The following is a 7,827-nucleotide window of genomic DNA, read 5'->3' on the forward strand; positions in this document are numbered from 1 at the left end:
CTGAAAAAATCTGCAATCACTTCTGACATAAATGAAGACAGAAAACTAAACAGCAGTGACGTTTGTAGGGTTACTGAAGTTGGGCTAGCTGGTATATAATGATGTGCTACATCAGACCTTCCCAAAGTGTGGGGCCCGCCCCCTAGGGGGGGCGTAGAGCCATTGCAGGGGGTGCGCGGCATGAAAAGGGAAAAAATACCAAAAACAACGCTTGGACACTGCTAGCACGGGGCGCCTACACAAACGCAAAGCAGGAGATGAAGCATAGCTGAATATGTTTCCAAACCAACTTCATTCTAAGCCAAAGACTAGAAAATATGGTGAAGCATATCTTCCCCTGGTTTCACCAGCACAAGTGCCAAGGTAGGTCTCCCCTGCAGAATTGGTCTTTCCTTCGTCGGGAGCAGCGCTGGGCTCTTCAAATCATGGACAAACAGTATCCCACATTCTTGATTTTTAGTTCACAAACACTTCTTGTAATGACTAACTACTCCTGACATTTTGGAGATTTTAGCTCTTTATACAGTAAAGTTACAGTGGGATACAAATAACATCAGGCTGATCCTGCCACGATTTGTTTTCCCTGTCTAAATCATGGACAAACAGTATCCCACAGCTGTTTATGTTTTTGAACCCATTTTGCACAGAGAGGCATTTTTTTGGAAAAATGTATTGATAGCAATGTTGAATATTATTACACAGGAAAAAAACAACTACATGTAAAATAATTACACCGTGACGCCTCTGCCTTTCTAAATAGAGGGACAGTAACTGGGTGTAAAACCTAAAGATAGAGACAAAATACGGTTTATCTGCCATTCTGCAATTCCTCTCATGTAAGCAATAACGTGGCGCACAGCTGACGTGAAAATAGGCACATACATTTGATGTTGCGTGATGAACTCTGTATTCCTCGTCCACACGTGAACGCAAAAAATGAGTTTTAAAAAATCTCAGTTTTCGGTGATTCGAAAAGCCGTTTACGTGTGGACGAAACAGCTGCGTTTTCAAAAATACCCGTGTAGGTGCGGACGTAGCGAGTTAGTAGTTTATTTTCTTACTACCTGCAGATTACTTGTATTTGCTTAATTGTTTACTAAATGTTTGAGGTGTGAAATAAACCACAATTGAGCAAAATATGGGTGTGTGTGGTTGGAGGATGTGTTAGTGCATGCGTGTGTTAGTGCATGCGTGTGTGCGCGTGTGTGTGTGTGCGAGGGGGGGGCCGCGAACATTTTTCTGTAAAACAAAGCGGGGCCCAGCGAAAAAAAGTTTGGGAACCACTGTGCTACATGGTGGCTAGCTAAACAGCTATGGTAGCATAACATAAACACAGTGAAGCTGGATGATGAACGCTAACCTTTTTCCACTCGATAAAAGTTAACGTGAGGGTTCCTGATGGTTAGGGACAAATGCATGGCAGGATGCTGTAAACGGACCAAACTTCAGTCAGGAGAACAACTGAGATAATCCATCCACAATACGAGGTTAGTCTTTTTTTTTTTTTTTTTTTGCCTGTCCCGTTTGGCTCTTTTGCCATCAGAATTGTTGTCTAAAGGCAAAGAAAGATGCCCAACGGATTTACTTTACCAAATTGACCATCCCAGCCTTGCCGTAATGGTCCATTTGATTCACCTTTTATTGTTTATTTTATTTTCACTTACTGAATACGGGACAGACTTGACTGGGGGAAAGAAGGGGAGAAAGAAAGAGGGAAAGAGAAACAGCTGAGAAGAGGGACGGGGGAGAAGGGCAAAAGACAAAAACCAACAGAACGGGCAGAGAAAAAAAAATGCATATATCAATCACCTGGGTCACCTGCTGAGAAAGAAAAAAGAAAACAAGCAGAAGAGAACAAGAGTAATAGAATAAACAACATCACAATGATATATGGGAATATGACAGTAAATACTAAATATTAAACATTATTGTGCAGCACATAAGATCAACAGAACACAGTGTGCTTTGAGGTAGGAGCCAAAAAGGGTGTAGTTTGTGGGTGTGATCACCCGTGTGTACACCTGTGAGCATGGACGCGCTTGTTTTTTGTTTTTTAAAAGGTTCCTTCATGTAATAATCTGCTAGAGGGTGTGGGGGGGCCACAGTCCCGTCCTTCAGGCCATGAAGCAGGTATGGAGGAGATCAAAACTCCAGACATCCAGAGGCCCCCAGAACACAAGAGACCAAGGAAGACCAACAGAGGGGCAGCTGCGCCACTGTCCCAGAAAGAGCTGAGGAGAGTCCCAGATGAGGGCTCACCCAGCAGCCGCGGAGCAGAAACCAGGGGGAGTTGCAGTGACGTGCCCGTGAGCTCCGCCGGCAGCCAGCCGTGCCTGAGTGACCAAGCCCCAGGCCGAGAGGCCGGGGGCACCCCACCTCCGAAGTGGCCCGAGCGAGCCCCAGGCTCCAGGCCCCGACAAGCGGCCGCCAAGGAGTGAGCCGGTGTGTACCTGGACGCCCACCCCCGGACACAAAGAACCACCAACGCACCGATGTCCGAGGGGGACCGCCACTGGCAGGGGAAGTGGTGGTAGGGGGAGATAGGCCTCCATACCTTGGAGGGCCTGAGATGTCCCCAGAGAGGTGGCGCCTGACACCCAACCTGACATATAGACACAGACATACAGGCACACACAGATACAAACATCCATTCCCACCCTCATGCTCTCATATGCACTTACTCCACACTCAACCAACGTGGAGACAGACATAAAGAGACGTTGTACACACGATCACACTCCCCAAGCGTACTCTACAAACCGGGTCTAGGTGCCCTTGCCCCTGGAGGGGGGAACCGCACCCAGACCCAGGTGGTGTTACCCTTTTCCCTACGGTGGGGGGAGGCAGACCGCCCCGACTCTGCAGCAGCAGGAAGGCCCCACACTCCAGACCGCAGTCGGACGGCCAACTCCTCCTCCTAGCCCCCCCGCTCCAGCAGGTCGCAGAGAATGGGGGTGAGAGAAGACTCCAAACCTCCCTCCACCCGCTCATTGTAGTGTTGATGCATGTGTGTTCTAAGGTGCATTTAAAACCCAGGAGGGCTTGGAGCTACCTGCCAGAGAGCAGCAGGTAAGCGCATAGTCCCTCCTGCTAGCCCTCAATGTCTACGTGTATTTAAAATTGAGAGGTGGGCACTACTCCAAGGTCCTGCATGTGTGGGTGGTTGTGGTGGAGCGGGAAGAGGGAGGCAGCTGGAGATGGGGAGGGAAGGAAGGGAGGGGCAAGTGACCGTTCCCTGGGGCCAGCTCCCCCGCTGACCCCAGTAGGCACCCCCATACTCCGCGACCCGCCAGGGAAAGGGGGCCCAGGCCCATCCAGACCGGGGCCCAGCGCAGCAGCGCCTCCCGGCCCCACAGAGCCCGGGACAGTCCTCCCAACCCCACCACAGAGAAAACTGCACCCACCCCACCATCCACTCATCTTCCAGACTACATAAGACAATAAACACCCAGGCTGAGATCTTCCGCCACCTCTCCTGCATCTCCCCCTCCTGCAGAGGGAGCTCCTGAAGAGAGGAAAGCTCCTGCAAGATGTGACAATCTCCCCCACCAGTTGAAGAGCCCCCCAGGTGGCTCGATGCACCGGCGGCACCCCGCTCCAGGGCTGGGCCCCCATGCACCCACCCGCCCACAACCCCGGCAACACACCAACCAGGACCCAAGCCCCCGAGGCCCGGTCCGGGTCCCAGCCCAGAGACGGAGCGCCCCCAGAACCTCACTCCCATCCCGGACCCACCCAGGGGCAGCCAGGCTACCAGGTCAGTAACCCACGTCCGTCAGCACAGACCCTCCCCTAGCCCCGCTGCACGCAGCCGCGAGGAAACAGTCACCTGAGAGCCAACAGAGCCCCTAACCGGACATGACCGCTACCCCGGGTTGAGCCCCCCAAGGAAGATGCCTCCGGGGAACCCCCCGACGCCCTAAGCCTGTCCCTACCCCCACACCAATCACAACAGTGAAGGCGGGACCAGACTATGACCCCCCACCCCCACTAGGTGATGGAGCTGATCAAAGGAGCCCAGAGCAATTGATCTGATGTGGTGGCAGAGGCTGTATCAAGACTAATGTAATCTAATAGATAATTTCTATATTGGTTAGAATTAAGATTATTTTTATTTTTCCAGTTCATGAGGACTGTTTTCTTGGCTATGCATAGGGCAGTGAAAACCATATGGGAGATATTCTTTTCTGAAGTGACATTATCTAAACTGCCCAACAAACACACTAAGGGGGAAGTTGGAATGTTACATTTCAGACACTTCGATAAGTCTTCACATATCTCGCGCCAAAACTTCTGAACTGGTGGACAGAACCAAAGAGCGTGGATATAATTGTCCAGTGAATTGGTTTGGCAGTGTGAGCAGTTGTTGGTAGACGTAAAGCCCATCTTGAACATCCGATGACCTGTATAGTGCACTCTATGTAATATTTTGTATTGAATTAATTGAAGACTGGGATTTCTAATTAGATTAAAGGTTTTTAAGCAAATCTGAGACCAGAAGTTTAGGTCTAAGTTAACTGATAAATCCGCTTCCCATTTTGCAATAGGAAGTGATATTGATTCATCTGTTTTAGAAAGCATTCTGTATATTTTGGATAGTAATTTGGGGGTTTTAAGAGTAAGAAATTGAACCACACTTGGTGGTGTTTGTAGTTCAACTTGACCCGGTTTAAATTTCTTTTTTACTATGGATTTAATTTGTTGATATTCTAAAAATCTTTTCTTGTTGATCCCATATTGTGTAACTAGTCTGTCAAATGAAAAAAATTCTGTTCCTTCTAGTATATGTTCTAAATATTTGATTCCTTTACCACTCCAATCTGAAAAGTTTATCATATTATTGTTTTGTAATATGTCAGGGTTGTTCCAGATAGGTGTACGTTTGCATGGGATTAATGAAGACGCCGTCAATTTTAGAAACTCCCACCATGCTGTCAGAGAAGAGCTGATGTTGATGCTTTTAAAGCATTCATGTCGTTGGATGTTTGAGCTGATAAATGGTAGGTCTGAGATCTCTAGATTATTGCAGAGTGCTTGTTCTACATCTAGCCAAGGTTCATCTAAGAGGGTATGTTTTAGCCATCCTGAGATAAACTGAAGCCTGTTGGCTAAGAAGTAGTGCTGAAAGTTAGGCAGTTCTAGTCCTCCTTTATCCTTGATCTTTTGTAGTGTTTTTAAGCTTATACGTGGGGGTTTATTTTTCCAAAGGAATTTGGACATACATGAATCTAGAGATCTGAACCAATCTTGTGGCGGTTTAGTTGGGATCATTGAGAATAAATAATTTATTTTTGGTAAGACCATCATTTTTATAGCGGCAACCCTTCCCATGAGTGATATGGGTAGACATTTCCATCTAGCCAGATCATCTTCTACCTTCTTTAAAAGTGGGATATGGTTTAATTTAGTTAGATCTGCAAGCTTGGGAGAAACATTAATACCTAAATATTTTATATTTCCCGATTGCAGTGGTGTAGAAGAGGAATTATGGAGGGAGCAATTAATCGGTAGAACTGTAGATTTTGACCAGTTAATTGAGTAATCTGATATTCTTGCAAAAGAGTTTATCAATTCAATCACCCCAGAGATATTGGTTTGTGAATTTTGGAGAAAGAGTAACACATCATCCGCATAAAGGCTGATTTTATGTTCCACGTTCTTGCATTTTATGCCCTTAATTACTGAATTCTGTCTAATTGCTGCTGCTAGTGGTTCAATAAAAATTGCAAACAGTGAAGGGGAGAGTGGGCATCCCTGCCTGGTGCCCCTCAAGAGACAGAAGCTGGAGGATGTCTGGTCATTTGTTCTAACACAAGCTGTTGGGGAATTATATAATATTTTTAACCAGTTTATGAAAGAGGATCCAAAACCAAATTTGTGTAAAGTTGCAAATAGAAATTTCCAGTTAACTGTCGAATGCTTTTTCTGCGTCTAAAGAGAATATTGTAGTTTCTAGGTTTTTACTGTATGAGTAGTCTATCAAATTAAGTAATCTACGTGTATTTGTTGATGAGTGCCTACCTTTTATGAAACCAGTTTGGTCAGGATGAATTAAGAGGGGGGTTATTTTCTCCAGTCTCTTTGAGAGAGCTTTGCAGATTATTTTAAGGTCTACGTTTATAAGGGATATTGGACGATAGCTTGAGGGATATACAGGGTCTTTGCCTGGTTTTAGCAGGAGATTAATGTTTGCAGAATTCATATTTGATGGAAGTCTGCCCTTTTCTTTAATTTCCAACAACGTTCTGTAGAAAACTGGTGCTAGAATCGACCAGAATTCTTTGTAGAATTCTGCAGGAAAGCCGTCTGGACCTGGAGCCTTATTATTGGGCATACTTATCAGGGCTTCTTGGAGTTCACCTGGTGTCAGTGGTGAATCCAGTGCCATTGCTTGAGTGTCCAATAATTTTGGAAGAGTTATGTTGTCCAAAAACTGATCAATTTCTTTTTTAGATGGGTTTATTTGTGGTGAATACAACGTTTTATAGAAATCCCTGAAAATGTTGTTTATTTGTATCGGATCATATATTGTGTTCCCAGATGAATCTTGAACAGCACATATAGTTGTTTTTTCTTTATTTATTTTTAGCTGGTTTGCTAGAAATTGACCGGATTTATTACCATGTTCATAATTTTGTAGGCGTAGTCTTTGTACTAAGAATTTTGTTTTTTTATCAATTATCTCATTTAATTCTAGTTTTGTTTTGCGTATTTTGTTCAATGTTTCCTGATCTTGGTGGGACGCGTAGGCTTCTTCTAGTGATTTGATGTTTTTTTCTAATTCCTGAATATTTAACGAGGTTAGTCATTAATGTATTGCTGCATGGGCTGGGCTGTAATTGCATCGTAAGGTTTTAAAAACTGAGCTTTAAAATGAATAGTGATAATAAAAACTGAGAGAGGCCGACAGTGATCACTGACTTTTTTTAGGGGCTTGTTCAGATTAAATAGAAAAAGATACAAAGCATTAAGACACAACAGCTTTAATAAACACAGAGTAGTTTGGACCTGGAAGCAGGGTTCATATGTCATCACTTAAAGACCGGATATCCCACCTGCTTTGATGTCTTAATGCAGTACAGTTGTTATTATATCACTTGTCGCATCCTGTTTATGACAGTTAAAATAAATAACATCCATATAAGAAATAAAATTGTCTTGTGTAAACTGTATATGGTGTTAAATAGGCCTATACTACTGTACTTTAATGTCGGGCATAAGGGTGGTACTTTAAGAACCATATATTTTATACGGTGGTACTCATTGTGAAAAGTTTGAGAACCACTGACCTAAAGGATTAATTATTAGAATCTCGGCTTCAGATAGGGTGTCAACCATTATAACCTTGTTGGATAGATCAACAAATGAAGCTGGGTTCATTTAAAGATCTAACTAGGCCTGTTGTCTTATTGGTCCTCTTTCCCAAGATTGAAAGAACTTTCTAAAATCTTTTGAAAAAAGATTCTGAATTCTAATAAGGATTTTCTAAATATTATATAGAAAATCATTTCACTAAAAACACAATAAAAATTGTATTGAAGAATCAGGCAAGTTACAGAATCAAGTGTTGTTTATTTTGTCTACACTTTCCAGGTCTATACTACCGTAGCAAAGGGTGTCATGGTCCTGAGTCTGCCGACTCAGTGTTTTATGTTTCTTTATGCTTTTGTTCATTTATACATATTCTGTTACGAATTGCCATTTGTTAGGTTTCTGTTCTGTGCTTTCCCTGGTTCCACTTCTGTGTTCTGTCTGTCTATGGTGTCACACTGTCTGTGTGTGAAACTGTCTGTTTAGTTCAGCGTCTTGTCCAGTTCTGTGTCTGTG

The sequence above is a fragment of the Aulonocara sp. 'chitande type north' Nkhata Bay genome, linkage group LG10 (assembly GCF_057382095.1).
Source record: "Aulonocara sp. 'chitande type north' Nkhata Bay isolate Kocher_YH1m ecotype deep benthic linkage group LG10, A_spYH_male_GT1.1, whole genome shotgun sequence".
Lineage (NCBI taxonomy): Eukaryota > Metazoa > Chordata > Actinopteri > Cichliformes > Cichlidae > Aulonocara > Aulonocara sp. 'chitande type north' Nkhata Bay.